We start from the raw sequence: 10716 nt of genomic DNA on the forward strand, positions 1-10716 counted from the left end.
AAGAAAGGGGGCCTTACAATTAGCATGTACAATGTGGCGGGGCACAGGGAGGGCTGTGGAACACAGAGAAGACAAGTAGTGATTTTACAGCATCTTACTACGCTGATGGATAGTGACTAATGGGGTATGTCGGGGGGACTTGGTGAAGGGGGGAGTCTGATAATGTTCCTCAGTAGATTAATGATACCAAAAAAAAAACTTGCACATGGATTTTTATAGCAGAATTATTCATAAAAGTCAAAAAGTAGAAACAACTCAAATGTCCATGAACTGATGACAGTTAAACAAAATGTGGTTCCATACAATGGAACATTACTTAGCCATAAAAAGGAATGCATGAACTCTGAAAACAATGAGTCAGATGCACAAGGCCAAATACTGAATTCCCATTTGTATGAAATATCCAGAGTAGGCAAATCTGAAGAGACAAAAAGCTGATTAGTGGTTGCCTAGGGCTGGGAGGATTAGGAGAATTGGAGAGTGACTGCTAATGGGGGCAGGGTTTATTTTGGAGGCAATAAAAATGTTCTAAAATTGATTGTAGTGATAACTGCACTATTCTGAATATAATAAATACCACTGACTTGTACACTTCAAGTGGATAAATTACACAGCAAGTGAATTATATCTTAATAAAGCTGTTTGGAAAACAGATTTTCTACTGCCCATAAACTCTATATTTTCCCATAAAATATATCTTTTCCAAGTTACCATAGTTAATGGCCTTTTCTTAATCTTCTGCTTGCAACCTTTTGATTGTTTAGATCCTCTACTCTTTCTGGCAAGCATGCCAATCTACTGACCTACCACATCATTGGCCTTCTATGTGACTCCCAGGCAGCCTGTCCATGGCCTATTCTCAAATGCCTCCTTCAGCAATTTCATCTACTGCCACTGAACTATTTTGTCTCTTAAGTTCTAGCCACCAAGTGTCCTGAATAGCTCAACCTGGATCTTCCTCATTCTTAGCCTACCCACAACAACCTCATCTTTCCCCAGAAATCTAGTTCTTTCCACGTTACTCCTTATTTTTCTCAATAACACAATCCTTTTCTAATTTACCTTGAAGTCATCTTGGATTGCACCCAGTTTCCAAATCCTATAGATCTCTCCCTCAAACATTTAATTTCCTTTTTCCTACTGCCTTCACCTTGTTCAGCTCACATACCTCTTAGCATAAATGTTACAAAAGCATTTTAACTTTCACCCCAAATCCAGGCTATCATAAAACAACCATCCACAATAGGTTGCCAAAATAAATCTCATAAAAGACAGCTCACATGCCAAAAGACATGAGCAGGCAATACAAAAAAAGAGGAAATATAAGCTGGATATCCAAAGAAATATAAACAAAAATGAAGTAAAAATGGCACTGTTCTGCCACCATAAACTGATGTAACCATTGGAAAAGAAATATGTAAGTATCAAGAGTCTCACAAGTTATAATTTTCTGTAAGATAAATTCTAGCTGAAATAAGCAGGCAAAGAGAGGCAACAAAGGGCCAGGTAATTTATTTAAATACCCCCAGGTGAGGTTCTGTGGCCTTCTTGTCACAGGCCAGAGAAGTCACGACCGGTTAGGGAGGTGGAGCACTAATAAGGGATTAGGAGGGGGAGAAGTGGGCAAACTATCTTAGGGGGGTGTTGAGAGGTATGATTGGCTAAAGGTGACATAATAGTCAACTAGAAACTTTTTTCCTTCCAAGAGGGAGGAGGCTGACATCCGGGTCTTAGTTGGCACATCAGGATGGAATTCAGGAAGAGCTGTCCCCTTTCCATATACAGCACGGAGTTTGGGGTCTGGTCTGTTCTCCCCCTATGGCATCTCTCTGTTCTGTTTGCATGTCCTTGTTTGTCCTTTCTCCAGCCTAACATTCCAGCCTTTTGGTCATAATGGGTGACGACTCAATCTGGCTACTTCTGGCTGACAAGGGGCATCGTGGGGGTTTGAGGCTGGTATTAGGCCGAAGGAGGGGGTTCAGTGGGAAGAGGTGCGTAACAGTGAAGTAACATCTGGTTGGTGGCGACTCGGGTCATCTGGGTTAGCTGCTGTTGGAGGAACCTGACGACACAAGGGGCAACTAAGAGTAAACCACAAACTGTTATTAAGGGGCCCAGTAGGGGCATTAGCCAGGCTATTATGGGGGACTGGAATTCTGGATTGAGTTTACATCTCAATGACTAGTAGTAGGATTTAGTACAGATAAGACTGCCTTATTGAAACAATACTTTTCTCTAAAATCACCCTTATTTTTATTAGAAGTAGTTAGATTAAGAAAATAACAGTTGGCTTGATTATTTGCATAAGTGCAGCAAGAAGAGCAATTGATTACATGGGCTCTTTTAAATATGCTTTGCTGGAACTTTTTGTAAGGAATTTCAGGTTGAACTTTTAAGGGCTTCTGGAACTAGAGGGCAGGAGGGGTGTGTTCTGGTGGGGGAAGAGGGCGGTGAAGGTGGAAGGAGAGGGGGAGGGGTGGTGCAGCCACCGGAAGAGGAGAGCAGGACAATGGCATGGTTGAGAATGCAGGACTTTAAGATGGAGGCGACACGTGGGAAGACAACGAACTTAGAGATGGTGGTGGAGAGAGGGGGAGGGGATTGCGAGCTGAGGGAGGCAGACGACTGAGGTTTTCTGGAGGATCTGAAAAGGAAGGACTGAGCCGAGTAAGAGGCTGACAATCTTTAACTGGAGATCGGGCTAGGAGAACCTGAGTTATAGAACACTTAACATAAAGGTTTTGACGGGAGTGCAAAGTCCAAAAAGCCTGCACATGTGGGATTTCATTCTACTTTCTGCTCCGGTGGCAATAATTAGTTAAGTCAGTGAAGAGGCTAAAATCAAAAGTTCCCTCAGGGGGCCAGCGAGATTGGTTGTCCAAGGGATACTGAGGCCCAGCCTCAGAGCAAAGGAAGACTAACTTCCATTTGCAAATTTCCCGGGACAAACATAGGGTAGCCAGATTAGAAATGAGACACCGCAGCGGGGTCTGGGCCTCTGCTTTCATGGGCTGGTTTCCCATGTCTGCATTCACTTCCCAAAAAAATCCCGCTGAGAGGAGCACGTCCAGCGTCCCAAGCACACCAAGTTAGGGGAGATGGCCTGGGAGCCTGGGTGAGGGACATCTCCCCCACCACAGGGCCAGGGGCGAGTATCCTGGATACTCGCAATGGATGGGCTGAATGCCTGGACCTGGACGTAGCTACGATTTCGGACTGACCAGGTGAAAAGGAGTTAGGAAGGGAAGCGGACCGGGGGAAACTGAGGGACTCACTGGATAATAGTCCACTCAGCGGAGAGCAAGCTGAGGTCCCAGGTCGGGGAAGGAGGGGGCGGGGCCGCCGGTGGCTGGGCGGGGCCGCCAGTGGCCGGTCGGGACCCCACGCTCACACTCCTCCCAGGTTTTGGCACCATATGTAAGATAAATTCTAGCCGAAATAAGCAGGCAAAGAGAGGCAACTAAGGGCCAGGTAATTTATTTAAATACCCCCCGGGTGAGGTTCAGTGGCCTTCTTGTCACAGGCCAGAGAAGTCACACCCAGTTAGGGAGGTGGGGCGCTTATAAGAGATTAGGAGGGGGAGGAGTGGGCAAACTATCTTAGGGGGGTGTTGAGAGGTATGATTGGCTAAAGGTGACATAATAGTCAACTAGAAACTTTTTTCCTTCCAAGAGGGAGGAGGCTGACATCTGGGTCTTAGTTGGTACATCAGGATGGAATTCAGGGAGAGCTGTCCCCTTTCCATATACGGCACGGACTTTGGGGTCTGGTCTGTTCTCCCCCTATGGCATCTCTCTGTTCTGTTTGCATGTCCTTGTTTTTCCTTTCTCCAGCCTAACACATATTCCAGGGATACTCTATGTATGAACTAGTCTATATAGACACAAGTAACAATATCATGAATACCTCTAAGGAGAACTGGGAGACTGTGGGGCTAGGATGAAAGGGAAACTTGATTTTCTCCTAATAACCTTTTGTATTTGATATTTTTTTACTGGGTACTATCTACCAAAAAGAAAAGATTTAAATCAGCCATCTCTGAGACCAAGATGAATGTAAATTAACTCAATCATCAGGCCAGAGAGAAACTCAGAATAAAACATTGTTTTTGCTCCAGAGACTTTCATGGCACTGATTTAAGGTCTAAATCTTGACCCTCTTTCCCAGAATGTTTTATTTTCTTACTGCACTTAATGAGAACATTTTTTTTCTTTAAACTACTTAGAAAGTGACCACATGTTCTGTTTGCCCCTGGTGTTGAAGTTTTTCGCTCTAGATTTACTTAGTCTTTTAGAAGCAGTTGAAGGAGGAAGTCATGGAATCTATCCATCTTACAGCAAAAGACTTTTACAGAAATTCAGCCCTTAAGCTACAGCAAATTGATGAATAAAGCATTTTATTGCTCTGAACATCATGACTGAAGGTTTAATGACTCATTGAGTTCCAAAACATACTTATTTCATCTTTGACCTAGTAATTCCACTTCTGAGAACACTTTCTACCAAAATAACTTTAAATACAGAAAAGGTTTTATACTTTTATGCTATGTTTAACACAGGATGATTTAGAAAAACAAAAATCTGTGAGCATCCTAAATGTCCAACATAGAAAAATGATTAAGAAAATGATAATCTATATATTTACGGTCAATTGTTTTTAACAAGGGTGCTAAGGCCATTTAATGAGTAAAGGGCAATCTTTTCAACAAATGGTGCAGGGAAAACTGGACAGCCAACATGCAAAAGAATGAACTTAGACTCCAACGTAACACACACACAGAATAGCATATATATGTAAAACTACACAGATCAAGACCTAAGTCTCAGGAAAAAACAGGCAAATCTTCACGATCCTGAACCTGGCAATAGATTTGGCAATGTCATATGTAAATATGACACCAAAACCACAAGCAACTAAACAAAATATAGATTAAACTGGACTTGACCAAAAGTTTAAACTTTTGTACTTAAAAGGACACCATTCAAGAAAGTAAAATGAAATCCTACAAAATGGGAGAAAATGGAAAAAGTACTTCAAATCATATTATCTGTTAAGGAACTTGATCCAGACCACATAAAAAAATTCACAGAACTTCAATAATTTTTTTAAAATTCAGTTTTAAAATGAACAAAAGAATTGAACTGACATTTCTCCAAAGATACGCAAAAGGCCAATAAGCACAGAAAAAGATGCTCAACATTATCAGCCATCAGGGATATGCAAATAAGTGCAAATCAAAACCACAATAGATACCATTTCACAACCAATAGCATGGCTATAACCAAAAAGATAGATAACAAGTATTAGCAAGGATATGAAGCATTCTGAACCCTCATATTCTGCTGGTGCAGGTTACTTTGGAACACACCTGGCAGCTCATCAAAAAGTTAGAGTTACTGTATGATCCATTCCATTCCTAGATTTATATCCTAGAGAACTGAAAATACATGTCCACACAAAAACTTGTACTTACAGCAGAATGATTCATAATAGTCAAAAAGTGAAAACAATAAGAAATGTACATCAACTGATGATGGATAAACAAAATGGAGCATATTCATATAATGGTCAGCCATAAAAGCAATGAAGTACTGACAGATGATACAACATGGATGACCTTTGAAAACATTATTCTGAGTGAAAGAAGGCAGACACAAAAGGCCACGTATTTCATAATTCCATTTACAGGAAATGTCCAGAGTGGGAAAACCCATGTACACAGAAACTAAATTAGTGGTTGCTATGGTCTAGGGCATCAAAGGGAAAGGAGATCCAATGGGGAGTGACTGTAATGGGTACAGATTCTTCTGGGAGTGATTATGATGTTCTGGGCATTAGATAGTGTGAACAGCTTTACAAACATACTAAAAACTATTAAAACTTTAAACTGGTGGATTTTATAGTATGAGCATTATCCCAAAGAAAATCTATCCGGGCAATGAATGCAATGAACAAAAATTATGCTTTGAAGTTATGTCAGACATACGCTATGAATACAAGTTAAGAACATGCTATAAAAATTAGAAAGAGATCAAAATGTTGGGATGGCGGAACTGTAGGTTATCTCTTCTAATATTTCTGCATTTTTCCAGATAGTCTTTAATGAGCATGCACTCCTTTTATAAAGGGAAAGACTTTATTTAACATAAACAAAAAAAAGAAATCATTAAATTCCCGAGTGTATAAAAATTCCTTAGCTTAGTTTTCAACGTTCTCAGTCACATGGTCCTCAAAATACTTTTCATTCCCCTCCCCTACAGAGGCCAGTCGAGCAATTGAATTCCCTCCTTCCGGAAACATGATGCCCTCTTCTTTCCCAGGGCGCCTCCAGCTACTGTTTTCCACCCTCCTCTCCAATTGCTACTTCTCCATCTTCGTCTTTTCCTCCTCCGCCGCCGCCGCCGCCGCGTGAGAAGTAAATGCTAACATCCTGCGGGGACTCTACCCACGCCTCTGACACTAAGGGCTGCTTTGGGCGAAGTCGGCCACGCAAGACTAGGGCGCACACCCACGGGTCTCTGTGAGCCTCAGGCTCGCAGAGACCCCCAGCCCGCAACTGCGAAGTAGGTGGACAGCGAAGACTCCCCACACACAGGCAGTCCCTTCCCTAGAAAACGAATAAGGCGGCCAAACTGGAACCAGGGCTGGGAAGGGAGCCGGCGCGGGCCCCACGCGCGACCGAGGGCAAGAGGGACATCCCGGTCCCGTCCTTCGGCACCGCCCCCGGGCAAGGGGCATCTAGCCGGTGGCCCCGCCGGCCCCGGGGAGAACGTCCCAGCGTGCGCGCGGGGCCCGGACAGAGACAGGCGCGGCGGCGGCAGCGGCGCGGACAGCGTGAGAAAGAGGGACACTCACCCGCATCAGCCCGAGCCCTCACAGCACCGGAAGTAGTCACCCGCCCGTTGCCAGGGTGAGGAAGCGGGGTGATGTCAAGCTTCCCTATTGGGTGGACGCGTGACCGCGTGGCCGGAAGCATACGCCCACGCGCGGCTCTGACTCCGCCCACTACTTTGGAGCTTTTCCCCTGACCGCAAAGATTCCGCGTGGACTGCACCTGGATCCTCGTTCTGAGCTTCGCAGGAGCCATTGACTGTCTCTGCCCACCCGGCCCCGTAGTGAGCCCGCAGGATGTGATTGTATCTGATCGCCTGTTGGGTGACTAGCGATGTGATGACAGGAAATTAAAGGAGCCACCATTTATTGAAAGGTCACTTAAGAGCTTAATTTTATCAATCATTGCAGCTCCCCCACCCGCCGCCATACCGTAGGGGAAACTAGTGTACTTTTTGGATTGCGTGTGGGAGGTAGGGCCATCCTTGTTCTGGGGAGAATGAAAGTCTGAGTGGTTTTTCTTTACGGTCTAGCATCTAAGACCAAGTCCCTTTAATGTTTCCTTGTAACTATTAACCTGAGACCTTTAACTACTGACGACCTTTAAACGTATCTTGGGAAGCAGAGATTGAAAAGAGTAAAGCAATAGTTCTCAAAGTATGGTCCCAGACCAGCAGCTTTGGCAAGAACTGGGCTCTTGCTAGAAATTTGAATTGTTAGGTCTCACCACAGATTTACTAAATAAGAATCTGGGTTTGGGACCCAACAGTCTCTTTTGACAAGCCCTCCAAGTGAGTCTTATTCACCTAAAATTTAAGACCACTGAACCAGAGGGTCTCTGAACCTAGTTGTAGAGATGGGGGTGGAGGCTGATGGAAGGAGCTCCTCAGAAAAAAGTGTAGTGACCAAGAATGTGTGCCTACAGCAATCAAGAAAATACCTTCAGTCTTACACAAACTAAATTTATAAATTCTTGGATGTGCTACTTACCACATGCCTAATACTAAGCAAATTACTTAACAGTCCTTAACTTCATTTTCCTTATCTGGAAAATGGAAGTAGCAATACCTACTTCATAGGATTGTTTGAGAAAAATTGATGTAAGACATATAAAGTACTTAGCATATTGGCCTAATAAATGCAATTAGTAAGCAATTAATACTGTGACTGTAAAAAAGGTAACATATAAAAGGATTTGAGAGAGCACAGGAACAGGGAAGAGAGAGACAAGCATTTCAAGCAGAGAAAGCCACATATGCAAAAACACACAGACTTGCAAAACTGAATTCTGGGAACCCAAGTAGCCCATTAGTAACGAGGCATAAATGGAAAATATAAGTGACTTTGATCTGATAGGCTTTAGATTTTAAAGTCGTTGGATAAAGAATATAAAATAAATGTTTCTTAAATATTTTTTCCCTGTAGAAACAAAACACGGGGATGGGGATGAGATTGACGAGTTTCACCACACTCTTAAATGCTTTTAAACAATAAATGAGGGAGTAGAAAACATGAGCAAAGAATAAGAAACTACCAAAAAATAATCTAGTAGACTTGGAAAAAATAAAATATGTAAATTAACATAAAATACAAAATTAACATTGACAAAAAGCAAAGTAGGAGTATTAAACATCACTTAGACATTACTTAAGAAAAAAATAAAACTGAAAAGTAGACACAAATTACCCAGATTGAAGATGAGAAAGATAAAGAGATGGGAAGTATGGGTGAGAAGGTAATAAACATGGAAGATAGAATGCTAGGGATATAATGTCTAAAAAAAAATCATTAAATTCCAAGAACATACAGAATGGATTGACTAGGGAAGAGGCAATATTCTGAGATAATAGGTAAGAATTATCCAGAATTGTTTAAAAACAGGAACTCACATACATATTCAAGCTCATTAATCTCAAATTGGACATATAAAAGGAACCCAAACCACAACAAATTACACTGAAATTTCAGAAGACCAAAGACAAAAATTCCTTAAACGCTACCAGAGATAGAATACCTACAAAGAAATAATTAGACTGAAAGGAGATATACCTCGGTGTAGCAATTAAAGGTAGAAGGTGGTAAACAGTGTTTTCAAATTACTGATAAATTATTTCCAAAGTACTGAAGGAACATCAACCTAGAATTGTTTACCCAGCGAAACAGGCATTCAAGAATGAGAATGTAGTGAGAATATTTTCAGATAAACCAAAATTGAGAAAACTTACATAAACAAGAATATTTATGAAATACGTACTTCAGGAGGAATAAGATAATTCCAGAAGAATTGTTCAAGAAAAAATGAATGTTGACTTTGGGGCTCCCAAGTTCTGAGTCTAAGAGTCTCATGACAGGTTTACAGAGTTGTCTTTATCTCCACAGATATAGTCTCTAACCCTCTGATACCTATGCTATTTGCTTTTTAAGGTAAAGATTTGGCATATCAGCAGTAACTACAGAATGTTTTATATTTGTAATTGGTCATCTTACTGCTTTTGTATGTAACAATGTGGCAGATTATTTTTCTGAATATTGTCAACAATATTGTCCACATCATCTGCGCTTTGTATGATGTGACTTTGATAACTCCTCCCATCTAGAGATGTATCTATGTCCCTTTCGCTTGAATCTAGGCTGGCTTGGAATGATAGCAGAAGTGAGGAAAGGTCACAAAAGCAATGCAGCTTCTTTATGGTTCTCTCGTAGAATGCTGACTCTTGGATTCCAGCCACCATGCTCTGAGAAGTCCATGTCTAGATGTCATGACCAACAGCCCCAGATAAGGTCCCAGCTAGCAGCCAGCACATGTACGTGAATGGACCTTCAGAAACTTCCATTTCCCAGCCATGGATTAACCTCCAGCCTTGGAGCCTTCTCAGCTCACGCTGCAAGCAGAGACAAGAGCGGGGAGAAGCCATCTCCATTTGCCCTTTCCAAATCTTGATCCACAGAACCTGTGAGCATAACAAAATAGTTCTTATTTTATGTCACTATCTTTATACTAGAACAGTACTTGATCACAGGCTCCAACAAGAGTGCCACAGTTTACCTGCTCTGGAACTGAGGGCACCATGCCTGGCAGTGGAAGCTCCACGAAAGCCAGCTGTGCTGTGAGGATAACCTCATGGTGCTGGGCAGCTGCCATGCCTCCAATTCACCCACCTTATCCTCACGGACCAGTCATCTCCCCTCTTTTGAATTCCCCCCACCTCAGGTAACTTGGGGCTTTTTTCTTTATCTTTCTACCACTGATTTCTAGGGGTGGGAGGAGAAAGCTAATTACATAGTAATAGTAACAGTATATCACATGGCAATAGTAGTAGGAACTGGATCAGATTTTGCTACTTGCAAATGAGATGAATATCATAACAAAATAACATAACATACATAAAACATACCACACTTGGTTGGGACAAAGTGTTGCAGCAAGGGTGGGAGGGGACCCTGAAGGAGAAGGTTAGAAGTCTAAAAACCTTGAGGAGGCTGCGGTAAGAACTTAAAGGGAGCTAAGGAAGGTGTTACTGGAAGCTAGAGAAAAGGGTCCCTTGTTACAGCATGCCAGAAAGTTTGGCCCAAGCTTTAGAAAGCAGACACAAACCATCCCCAGTGTTTCCTGCCTAAATTCCTGACCCAGAGAATCCAAAAGCATAATAAAGTGGTTTTTCTTTTATGTCATTAAGTGTGGAATGGGTTTTTTGACATAGCAATATTAACTGAAACAGGAATAGAAGAAAAGATGTTAAGGTTTAAAGAAGTGCACAAATAGGCTCCCTTTCATTTCTTGGACAACATGGTTACCTGCTTTGTTCACAGAATTTAGTTGCTTGTAACAATCACCTCCCAGTTCTGCTCTGCACACCCTCATCTTGGACACCCAATCCAGACACC

At 42.2% G+C, this 10716-nt stretch overlaps 1 protein-coding gene and 1 long non-coding RNA gene across 3 annotated transcripts in view; one reads left to right on the top strand and one right to left on the bottom strand.

The window, feature by feature from the left end:
- The window catches only part of TASP1 (taspase 1), a 279334-nt gene extending 272432 nt beyond the window's left edge, over positions 1–6902 (bottom strand). For both annotated transcript variants that reach the window (XR_005062408.2, XM_037022455.2), the window contains exon 1: positions 6856–6902. The gene's annotated coding sequence lies outside the window, so the exon portion shown is untranslated. The remainder of the gene's footprint in view (positions 1–6855) is intronic.
- Positions 6903–7067: 165 nt separating this feature from the next.
- LOC118973173 (uncharacterized) lies at positions 7068–10503 on the top strand. The gene is made up of 2 exons (XR_005062409.2): positions 7068–7207; positions 9535–10503. It is a non-coding gene; the product is annotated as an uncharacterized lncRNA (long non-coding RNA).
- The last annotated feature ends 213 nt before the right edge of the window (positions 10504–10716 follow it).

This window comes from Manis javanica, chromosome 5 (assembly GCF_040802235.1).
Source record: "Manis javanica isolate MJ-LG chromosome 5, MJ_LKY, whole genome shotgun sequence".
In the NCBI taxonomy this organism is placed as follows: domain Eukaryota; kingdom Metazoa; phylum Chordata; class Mammalia; order Pholidota; family Manidae; genus Manis; species Manis javanica.